Consider the following 12,314-nt stretch of genomic DNA (forward strand, 5'->3'; position numbering starts at 1 on the left):
AGACGGCTCTGAGCACTATGGGACAACATCTGAGGTCATTAGTCCCCTAGAACTTAGAACTACTTAAACCTAACTAACCTAAGGACATCACACACATCCATGCCCGAGGCAGGATTCGAACCTGCGACCGTAGCGGTCGCTCGGTTCCAGACTGAAGCGCTTAGAACCGCTCGGCCACATCGGCCGGCCACTACTTAATCTAACTCATGCTAAGAACAACACACACATCCGTGCCCATGGAAGGACTTGAAGCTCCGGCGGGAGGGGCGCGTCTAATCGAGCTGCTATTCCCTGCGGCCCAGCCATCTCACCATAATGGACAAATGAAATGACGGACGCAACAATGGAGACACGCAGATTCCCCTCAATCAAAGGAAACGACGACATAATGTATGTCTGGTAAGAATATGCTGTCTCTCTTTTGGGATTATTAATAAAGAAAATAAATTTCCTGAATGAGCAGTTGTCGACATTTGCTAATAAAGCCATCTAGATTGCTTCATATATTTCTTAACTAACTGAAAAATCCGGCATTGCCCATTAGTTTATTTGTTGCTGCGCCAGAGACTTCATATGCATGGAATTTATTTCTGACTTACAAAGATTACAAAACGTACGAGAATTTCATTGTAAAAATCAGAGAACTATACTTAGATCCTAATGTCCTCCGTCACCTTCAGAGTAGTCACGTCAGGCATGTATTCAACGATCCCACATTTGTTTCCATTTTTGGGAGCACTTCTGCAAGTCTGCAGGATGAATAAAATTCAGCACTGTAGCGAATCTACATGGATGTCTTCAGTCAAGTCAAAAAGACGCCCTTTCTAAGTGATTTTCATCTCCTGGACGAGGAAGAAGTTGTATAGCGCTAGATCTGGTGATCTGGGAGGATGGGAGAAAGTTGCCATCTCGCTTTTGGCCAGGAATTCTTTCACCACGAATGAGGTATGTGCGTGTGCGTTGTCATGGTGCACCAACCAGTTCTCTTTTTTCACAACTCTGGCTGTTTGCGCCGAACATTTTTCCTCAGTCGCCTCTAAATGTCGCAGTAAAACTGTCTGTTGACAGTCTGACCAGGTGGAACAAACTGCTTACGTGGTATTCTCCGAATGTTGAAAAAAATGATCAGCGCTGACTTCATACTGCTGCGACCTTGTTGAGCTTTTTTCGGCCTTGAAGTAGATAGCTGCATTTCAGTATCTTAGCCGAAAGCCTAACATTCATTACCTGTTATGACTCCGGGTACCCTCGAACTTTTTGTTGCAGCTCAGTGCACGTCTCAATATTGATGTTTCGTTGGTCGATGCTGAGAACGCGAGAGACATACTTCTCTGCAATTTTTCTTATGTTCAGATTATCTGCTGAAATTCGTTGACATGTACCGTAAGACAGCCCAGATCTGACACAAACTTGAAGTACCTCCCTTCGATCTTCGTGAATCACGTTTCGCGCTTTCATGGCCATTTGCGGTGTTGACCTTGTTGATGGTCGACCAGAATGTTTGTCATCTTCAACAGATCCTCGGCCTTCCTTGACGCTCCTAAACCACTCAAACGTTCTTGGCTGACACAGTCCACTCTCACCAAATCTGTCTGTCAGCATTCAACTTGAAACAGGATACAAATCCATTGCTCCTTCAAGTTATCCATTTCACAGGTCGTAGAACCACTAATCACGTCCTGGCACACATCACTACAATTAACAACTGCATACTCCACAGATGAAGCAGTTTTGTGCCGCATCAGCTGAGACGTGTACTTTGAGAGTTGTAGCGGTGCACTGTCGTACAATGAAATTCTCAGATATTTTTGGTAGCACCTCGTACGATGGGGACAGGATCGAACAGCAAGTTTGCTTCACTAACACGGGAAAGAGCCACGCAAAACATGCTGAAAAGCTAGGACACTAAGACATGAAATGTATTCACAGTTGCGAATATGGACAGCCTTCAGCTGTATAATGGAATAACGACAATGAAAATATGTACCAGACCTGGACTCCGTTATACATCTATGAAAATATGTACCAGACCTGGACTCCGTTATACATCTATCCGAACAAGACTCACGGCCCGACATAACCTTCCATACGTTGTAATCCATGTGTCATACCTGTATTCGTACATCCCATTAATATTGTTCCCGTATGGGAGAGATATTTTGTTTGTACATCGCAGGCCTGGTATCGACCGATAAATAAGAAATTACAGTGCCTGTGTTGTCAAGAAGGGCGATGCAATGTTCCTTCTGACATACGTGCATGTGGTCTATGACCGCAACACATCTTGTGCTTTGTTTAATGGTCATGGCATCATATAAGGTCACGGGGAATTGTACACATATACAGCGAAATGATAAATTGTTAGGAATAAGCACGCTTTAGTGTGTAAAAACTCGCTCGTCTGCGCCACTTCGCGTCAGAATGCCCGCTTCTATGATGTTGCGTTGGAGAAAAGTAACTTAAGTATATGTAGGCGAAGGATTCTGAGGAGCGAGATAAAGTACGACGTTCTCGATCAGAACATCGCGCTGCACTTGAGCTAGATGTTTCCAACGAGCGAGTTAAAGCCTGATGTTGTCGAGATGCAGAGAGTCTCGCCTCACGACATTCATTGTATTCTTAAAACCGTATAATACTCAGTTTTTTAGCTGTTCTGTTCTCGAGCAATTTTAGACATTTTTATTCGTAAATAAAATAAAAATAAAATGTAATTAGTAGGCTCCCAAATCATAAAGCATCTTTGATAAATTCGTTTTTCCTAGCAAAGAATACAAATAAAACCTATCGAAACAAGGAAAGCAATCTCGTTAAATTTTTAATACACAAAGTGAAATCTATAAATTCATATATCCTAGTCAAGTAAATTCAATGTTAGTTTCTAATCGTTAAGATAAGATTGTGGTGCTTAATTCTATCACTGATGCAGACCTCCAAAACTAACTCTGTCACTGAGCTAAAAATAAAAGTAAAAAGGAAAAAAGAAAACTACGAATAATACGACCCATTGGTTCTTTGGTTTACTACGAAACTAACAGCGCCATCTATTGGTTCTTTGTGTCCTACGCCTTGATGACCAAACATCGGAACTACAATGCCGAACAGATGATTTTAGAGAAAATTTCAGATTCTGATGAAATAAAGCTTATACATTGCTTCAAGTTGCTTCAACGTACCTATGTAGAATCAATGAAACCTCATCTACTACTTTTGGAGATTAGCATGTTCAGACAGACAGATGCGAGATTTTACATTTTATTATTAGGATAGATCTATAACGACGTTTGGGCTACTGCCATCAACGATTCAGAACTTGTAACTTGTAAAACAATATTCAATGTCAGTTACAACAGAATCTATTCTCAAGCGGGTTATTGACTCCCCACTTGCGCCTTAATAAGTCTTACTAAACCTAGCTTTGTTTTACAAGTTACAAGTTTTGATCTAATGATGACAGTACGACAACAGTGGCAATAAATAAGAGAAGTACTCGTTTTGGGTTAGATTACGTTAGATTTACTTTCATTCCAATTGATATGTACTGAGGAGGTCCTCCGCGATCTAGAACATGTGCGGAAAAACAATAATACATGATAAATATTTACAACTAAAACAAATAAGCTATGTACCTTCCACAGGACCCAAGTGGAATGATCGTCATTTTTGTAATGAGAACTATATGAAAGGATCATTTTACAACACTTATTTACTAAGATCGCATTAAAGCACTGAATTTAAAGTTAAAAAATGTTTTATTTATTTATAAGGTAACAAACATATAACAGAACTACTACAATTTACAATGAACACATTACTGCACTGAAATTGTGCAAAAGTTAGATTGTACTTTATACACCCCCTCCCCCCCCCACACACAAAATCAGTTGGTTCTACTGAGAAATTCATCAATGGAGTAGAAGGAGTTGGCCACCAATAAATCCTTTAGGATTCTCTTAAACTGAATTTCATTGGTTGTTAAGCTTTTTACGCCTGCTGGGAAGTAACTGAAAATGTTTGTTCCTGAATAGTATCTCTGGTTCTCTAATAGGGCCTCTGTAGGATGTTCTTGAGTTTACACCACATATAACTCTTACTGCACGTTTTTGTGCCCGAAAAACTTTAGCTGGGCGTGATGAATTACCCCAAAAAATAATCCTATACTATACTGTGGAGTGAATGTAAGCATAGTATGCCAGCTGTTTCGTTTTTGTATCCCCTATGTCTGACAGAATTCGCATTGCAAACAGAGATTTGTTTGGACCCTGTAGCATTTCTGTGGTGTGCTCCTCCCTGTTGAATTTATTGTCAAGTTTTAATCCCAAGAATTTAACACTGTCCACTTCTTCTATCTGCTTGTCGTCATATGTGAGGCATATACTCGTTGGACACCCCTTACAACTTCTGAATTGCATGTAGTGTGTTTTTTCAAAGTTTAGTGACAAAGAATTGGCTAGAAACCAGTGATTAATGTCCACAAATATTTTATTAGCCGATCTTTCTGAGACTATACTCGCTTTGCTATTTATTGCAATGTTTGTATCATCAGCAAACAAATTAAATTTGGCCTCTGGTAATGTTATTGATGAAAGCCCATTGATATACACAAGAGAACGTAAGGGCTCTAACATGGAACCTTGTGGGACCTCACATGTAATTAGTTCCCAGTTGGATAATGCCTGATAGCTCTTTTCTAATAACATCCTTTGTTTCCTGTCACAGATTTAAGAATTGAACCGTTACACCATAATATTCTAATTTACTTAAAAGGATATTGTGTTTACACAGTCAAGTGCCTTTGACAGATCACAAAATATACTAGTTGCGTGCAATTTTTTGTCTAATGAATTAATTACATTTTCACTGTAATTGTATATAGCCTTCTCAATATCATAACTCTTTAGAAATCCGAACTGCGAATTTGACAGTATGTTATTTGTGATAAGATAATCAAGCTGATTGTACATTGCCTTTTTAAAAATTTTTGAGAATGCTGGCGAAAGTGAGATTGGTCAGAGATTTGACGCTATTTCTTTGTCTCCCTTCTTAAACAGTGTGTTAACTTCAGCATATTTCAACCATTCAGGAAATATTCTACTGATAAGCTACTGGTTACACAGATAGCTTAGTATGTTACTTAACTCAGAATCACATTCTTTAATTTTGTTGATATTTCATCATAACCACTAGATGTTTTTGATTTTAAAGATTTTATGATGGACATTACTTCTGCTGGGATAGTAAAAGTCAAATTTATATTATGGAAGTTACTTGAAATGCCTGGTCTGAGGTATCCCATGGCAGCATCTACAGAACCTGACAACCCCATCTTTTCAGTAACAGTTATAAAATGTTTCTTAAAAAGTTCTGCTCCACTACACACATCTGTCGTCAATGTATCATTTACTCTTAATGCTATTTGTCCCTCTTCATGTCTGTTTCTACTGGTCTCAATACTTCACTATATTGTCTTTATTTTATTGTCTGATATGACTATCTTTTCCTTATAATATATTTGCTCTGATGTCTGTATTACAGTCTTTAATATTTTGCCGTATTTCTCGTAATGTGCTATAGCATCAACATCAGAACTGTTTCGGATTGACAGATACAGTTTTCTTTTTGTTTTACAAGATACCTCTATTCCTTGAGTACTCCACGGCTTCTTTGTAGACTTTGCTCTAATCTTGGTTAGTTTTGGGGGAAAACTGTTCAAATAAGGTAAGCACTTTATAAGCAAAAGTGTTATATTTTTCATTCATGCCATGTGCACTGCAAACATCGCTCCAGTGAATGTCTCTGAGGAGTGTCCTAAAATAATCAGTTTTTGGCTTATTGATTACCCTCTTGAGTTCAGATTTAACAGATTTTATATCCTGTTCAGTATTAACATTTAACAGAAGGAACTGCATGTCATCTGAGGGGCCATTGACTATTGGTTTTTTAATATAATTGTGTTCATTGGACTTTTCTATAAAGATATTATCACTGGCTGGTTGCGAGCAATTAGCTACCCTAGTTGGAAACTTTACAGTGGGAATTTAGTTGAATGATAATGTTACTAACTCAGATAAGTTCTTATTGGGAGAGTCTTTAAGGAAATCTACATTGAAATCACCAGCAACCACTATTTCTTTGTTTCTCGTTGTTAAATGGGCCAATACAGCTTCAAGGTGGTTTATGAACAGATTAGAGTTAACTGCAGGTGCTCGACATACACTTAATATTATGAGGGTTTTTTATGAAATTCTACTTCTGTTGCACATGTTTCGATATGCTGTGCTAGGCAAAATTTGTGAATGTCTATGTTCTAAAATGTATGACAGTTCCTGATGCAGAGGACAACTCCTACTTTCTCCATTTCTGCTCTACAAAAGTGAGATGCTAACCTAAATACTGTAACACTTAAATGTTCTATACCAGTGGTCACATGATGTTCAGAGAGGCAGATTATGTCAGTTGGGTTTGAGGACCCGAATTCATCTATGCAGGTAATTAATTCATTAATTTTATTTCTCAGTCCTCGAATGTTTTGCTGCAATAAAGACAGCTGACCTTTCACACTGACTGAGTTAAAACTGGGTAGAGTTGAAATTCCTGCGGATTGTTGAAAATTCTTAACCAACAGCTGTTTATGCTGATGTAATAAGCTAGAATTAGGTTTTTGGTTTCTTTCCCAAAATGAATGTTCTTCTCAATCCTAACCTCTCCTAAATCATGGTTTCTTTCTGTCCTCCCTATCCTAAAAAGAGGTCTTTTATGAACCCTAGAGCCACTGGTGTTGTATCACTCCTGGCAGTGCCTCCTCTTAAACGTTCCTGCTGTTTTCCCAGCAAGTTTACCCTTCCCTTTCCTGCTGAGGTGAAGACCATGCCTAGTATAATCCCACCTATTGAGGGAATCAACAGGAACCACACCAATGTGTAACCCTGCCCCCGAAATAAGCAGCCGTTCCAACTCCAAATTAACTCTTCTGACACAAGAAATCAAATGAGGTCAGTCATCGCGCCCAAGAACAAATACAAACACTGGTATACTGCCAGGTGACACTCTATAAGTCTATACTGTACCCAGGATCTCTGTGAATATTAATACCTGGCCCACTCACTATAACCACAGTGTCTTCCTTAGTGAAATCTTTGCAAAGTGATCCTAAATCCTCTGTCACTGCTCCAGACCAGCAATGGTATTTTGATCTTAGTTCATCCTGCAAAAGTTGGCCAACACCTATTCCATGGGAACTACATAACAACAACACTTTCTTTCTCTTTACTGATTTCCCTACATTCATATCCACGGACCTTTTGGGAACCGTCACAAAACTTACTTTTCAATTTGCTGCTAAAAGTTTGTTGTGCCCTGTCTACACCTGCAACTGCTTGATGCTCATCAGTCTCTAACTGAAGCAACAGGTCAAATCAATTTTCCACATTCACCACGAAGCTGTCACACAAAGTTCTAGGCCTGTTCCTCCTGTTGCCACTTCCCACCTCTCTTTACCCTTCTCCCTCCTTAACCTGTCAATATCTCCCCTGGCCTTATCTAACTCAGCCTGAAGAGCGGCAATTTTCCCCTCCTGTTTTAGTATCTTCCTATCTCTACTACATATCCTACAAAACCACTGATAAGTCTCATTTACTTCTCCTACTTGCTTTAAGGAGTCATATTGACAGAATGTGCAAGAAAGTGAGAAGACGATTATGGTGCAGTATAACAAAAATCACGTAAGCAATTGCCAACCTGAGATCAACAGAAGATAACTGGAATGACTACGACATACGAGCGCTATTCTTTTTAAGTCAACCTTCGGTAGATCACGGAACGGAAGCAATAGTTAAAAACAAAGTTGTTTTATTTGCATAATTTATCTACGCCTTCCAGCTACTTATCTATATAGTCGTCAATCCATTTCAGACACTTGTAGCAGTGCAGTACCGGTACCAACATTCCAATACCTTCATCATAAAAGGTACCTTCTGCCAATTCCCTACGTTAGTGTGCAGCTCGCTGTTTGTACCAAAACGCTTTCCTCATAGCCAGTAGCTCATGTGTGCGAAGAGATGAAAATCATAGGGGCCAAGTCCGGGCTTCAGGAGTGTCATTGTTGTACATGCAGTGTGCCGTCCAGCATTGTCCTGACGAAAGAAATGCATGACAGCTGTATTACGTGGGCTGCAAGAAATGAGGCGGCACCCTTCAGCAAGCTCTTGTCACTTGTCAGGAAACCCTATTATTGTAAGCATATGTATGTGATCACTGTGCGATCAGGACTGAAAAGTGTGGCATGATTGGATCAACAGCTTTACTATAGACACTAAGGAACACTTCTGCCCCAAGTCTTATCAGATTTTCACTGTATTTTTAATTTCGCGACCGATCAGAGGCTGAGAAAAATAGCCCTCATATTTGTGACTTATCTATGACAATATGCATACTTACATTGTTGAATGCACTGTAGTTCTTTGTTCATGCCAAGACTACTAAATCTCATAACATTCGCAGTTTTATCCGAACCTTCTTTTGAAAACTGAAGGAGTTACTACATGGATGAAATTTAATTAGTGGTGACGAGGTGATTACAGAAAGAGAAAACTTTCTCTAGAGCCAAGCTGAAACCTTCTAAATTACACTCCGTTATGGGCTGTACATTAAATCGCTCGGAAAAATGTATAAACTACGTGACGAAGGACTAATAAAAGGATAATCGTTATATTCTACCCAAAAGCAGGAACGTTACTCCCCATCGTACATCATATATATAGCTAGAGGAAAAAGGCAAGGAAGGAACTGAGTCAATTATTAAACCACTCTAGAGATCTGAGCAAAGAATTTGATACCATCAACTGTGACATAATTCTCTCGTTCCCTTTTATATGACAGAACCGTTCTCGATCACAAGCCTGCGCCACACGCCTCCACAATTTCTTAATGTTTCTGCCTGTCCGTTTGCTGTTGATGCCCAACGTTGCTTTGCAATTCGTGCCGTTGCCTAGTCACTTCCTTCTGGCTGGCCCTCTTCCTCACGTTCCATCTACTTTCCTAGAGTATGCTATATCAGATAGTCAGCCAAGCTCAATCTTCTCTTCTTCGGTATTGTGAAGAAGTTAAGATGTCTGTCCAAGTAATGTAGTTTTTCATATTTTTTAACCATGCTTGCCCTGGTGTTTTCACTGATTATATCATTAAAAATTTTCTTTGTATGTATCTTTAGAGAGTTAATAATATTTTCTCATCTTTCTTTCTTAATATTGTATCTGCACGTCTGTATAATAATAGCAGCGTTATATTAGACTGATATAAAAGGACTGGATATCGTTGCTTAGCGTTCCATTTGTTAAGATTTGGAGGTAACAGTTAAATATTCTATTAGCAGCTAATAACTGTTCCTATTATAGTCTTATCCTTGCCAGGATAAATGAATAAAACTATCGCATGATAACAAATAAATATAAATTAGACTTTTAAAGCTCTTGGTTTGACAGTCATCTAAGCAACGTGACTTTGAGGTACTTACAGTACTCAGATTAAATTACTTATTAGAGAACCTATTTATTGAACATTCCATTTTCCTTGCTACTATGGTTCCCGAAATTTCGGAAGGATACATGTGTTAGTCTACTTAGTTATCTTCCCTGCTTCTGCTTCGGTCATCCTGCTAAATCCCCCTTTCCCCTTCTTCCACTTCTACAGTGTTCCTAATTTTGCTACAAAGAAAGTTGTTACTCTCCTTGCTACTATATTTCAGAAACTTCGTCTCCGCTTTGTTTATCATTAAGACATCTATAACTACACTCTCCATCCCTTTCAAAAGGTTTTTAAGTTCTCTTTACACCCGGCCGTAAACGCTAAATGAACATTCTCTAAAAATCAAATTGCTTCCTAACGAACGGCTGGGAAACATGAGTTGCTTACATATAATAACTCATCAGTCATCAAAACAAAACTCTGAATGTTTGTCAGCTGAATTGGTATCCTTCATGTAGAGCCAGAAAGTATTTTGGCCTCATCATGTATTCCAGATATTCATGATGATAACCTTACTTCTCGTTGGAACATCTGTGCGCATAGACATAATTATGTAGAAAAACATATTAGTAAAGAGAAGTAAAAGGAAAATAAAGCGTCCACAATGTAAAGCCCACTAAACAAAAGAACTTTCCAAATGAAAAAAAGATACTAAAAGCGGTCTTAACAAACTTATGTGCCTGAACTCTGTAAGTGGCGCAAATAAGACTGTAGGAGATACGCATACCGCCTCGTATTTGGGTAATGTACTGCTTAGTACTGATTCCAGATGATCAGCTTCCAAATTACTAATTGGCTTCTCACTGTCAGGTAACTGAAGGTGAAGGACGGTGTATAAGTACTGACATGTTACTTCAGTGGGAGGTTACTGGGCGAATGGTGTTCCCTCCGCTTATCGATTCTGCTTCCAACCTGAGTGTCTACTCATGTTAATAGTACGAGTTTTGCTTGATATAGACCGAACGCCTTTGACTAGTAAGAACGTAAAATCGCGAAGACATTCGAAATTATCAGAAAATAGGAGTAATGTATAAGGAAATATGGGTAATATATAGTACGTACAATAGCGGACAGACATCGACTTTTCGTTATGATGGACTGCTAAACTCAACTGCTCTATACAGTATATGAGACGAGAAGACACAGTGGCGCCAACATACTGTGAACTCACGGGTACCTCACACTGTGTAAATAATACAATACCAACTGTACTGAAGATAGAAAGAGACGAATTTTAACCAAAAACGGTGTAATAAAATGATCCATTTTCTTCTAACATTAAACGAAGAACCAAAATAGTCGTATATGAGTTTCACAGATGATAATAGCTACACTCTTCATGATACGCGTTTTTTTAAATGGCTCTGAGCACTATGGGACTTAACATCTTAGGTCATCAGTCCCCTAGAACTTAGAACTACTTAAACCTAAGGACATCACACACATCCATGCCCGAGGCAGGATTCGAACCCGCGGTTCCGGACTGGGCGCCTAGAACCGCGAGACCACCGCGGCCGGCCGCGTTTTTTTATATTACGTCTTGGGCTCTTAAATGTTTTTAGTAACTGATTTGCAATTTTATTTTTCTCCAAAACGTTTTAAGCTCTTCACGACTGTCATCTGCTTTTTTTACATCCCTGTCTTCATAGTTTCAGTTAGTGGAGTCAGAAATGAAACTGAGATGCTGCACGTCGGACATATTAGTGAGACATTATTAGAATGAATCGGTGCTTAAATGCCAAAGAATACTGTGAATCATATGGCACAGAAAATACTTTATAGTAGCAAGTGCTTCAAGTTTCTGTCACTTTGATCACACCGGATCGAGGATATGGACATACTGGGGTTGCTATGGAGCCGATAATCACAACTTGAGAGAAGAACGAGACAAATTCTGTAAGAATATTTATTTGTGGGCATTAACTTGATTATGTGAACTATGTTATGTCATAACGTAGTCCTCGTAGCTGCACTACGACCCAGTCAAATTTTTTTACTCGTGTCTCTGGCTGTCAAACGTGTAAGCAAAGCGGAAACTGCTACCCATCTGGACTAGCACTAACAGAGCTTCTACGCTGGTGAGACCGCCTAGAGGGATCCTGGCTTCCTCCCTCTGTTAGGAAGCGCCAGGGGCCACTGAGACCAACTATTTCCGAACCGGCAGCGTGGCTGTTGCCAGCCAACGTCTTTGTCAGGTCCTAGGAAAATTACAACTGTTTGGTGTGCGGAAAGCTTATGGTTTTCTCGAAAGTAAATATTTCGTTATATCTGTCGCCTCCAGTAATTGTAACACTTACCTATAGTATTAGATTACCTCAGATTGGCTTAGTATCTTCGTTGAAGAATCTGGTCATACAGTAACCGGAAGAGGTAGGGCAGTTTATCCACTTGACAAAAAGGACGAAATTATGCAAAATGTATATCGTAGATTGAGAGACGAATTAGGGATAAGGAGGTTTGCGCAGTGGTGATCACGATAGTGGTGACTTACGAACAGAGGAAGTCCGTGTGCTGGTAACTGACGAACGGAAGGAAATCCGTGCGCTCAAGTGTCACCGCGGAAGCGATCTTAATCTTTTGGACAGAGTAGTGACAGGCAACCAGACACGGATTTTCGAGTATGGTCCTGAATCATAGCTCATTGGGGTCGGGCAGGAGGGGGGGAGGGGTAAAACAGGTTTAGGTGTGCAGTCTTTCTGGTGATGCCTTTCAATAACACTCTACCGACTGGGCGATGTGTCCACAGCGATGTACAGGTGAGGAAGGAATATACTCTTAAAGTTATTATGCTTTTG

The 12,314-nt window shown here is 39.5% G+C and overlaps 1 protein-coding gene across 1 annotated transcript in view; it reads right to left on the minus strand.

The window, feature by feature from the left end:
* The window catches only part of LOC126195084 (protein borderless), a 444,253-nt gene that overhangs the window by 91,747 nt on the left and 340,192 nt on the right, over nucleotides 1–12,314 (minus strand). The gene's annotated exons all lie outside the window — the stretch shown is intronic.

Source organism: Schistocerca nitens, chromosome 7 (genome assembly GCF_023898315.1).
Source record: "Schistocerca nitens isolate TAMUIC-IGC-003100 chromosome 7, iqSchNite1.1, whole genome shotgun sequence".
In the NCBI taxonomy this organism is placed as follows: domain Eukaryota; kingdom Metazoa; phylum Arthropoda; class Insecta; order Orthoptera; family Acrididae; genus Schistocerca; species Schistocerca nitens.